The sequence below is a fragment of the Penaeus monodon genome, chromosome 24 (genome assembly GCF_015228065.2).
Source record: "Penaeus monodon isolate SGIC_2016 chromosome 24, NSTDA_Pmon_1, whole genome shotgun sequence".
Taxonomy (NCBI): Eukaryota; Metazoa; Arthropoda; class Malacostraca; order Decapoda; family Penaeidae; genus Penaeus; species Penaeus monodon.
Window position 1 is genome coordinate 8,472,985 of NC_051409.1, and position 210 is coordinate 8,473,194.

Sequence of the window (210 nt, forward strand, 5' to 3'; positions counted from 1 at the left end):
ACTTTTAAATTTCGACTAGCATCAACTAAATACTTGACCAGCCATTAGTAACAAAAATGTGCATGTCAGATTTTCAAAACATTGTATCATGTATGTGATGCAAAATAATTAATGACAGTGTTTCCACAAGTTAGGCCTGTGAATAAATATTTCAAGTTTGAGTTTAATATGGTGGCGTGTAGAATTCACTGCATAATGCACAACGAATAT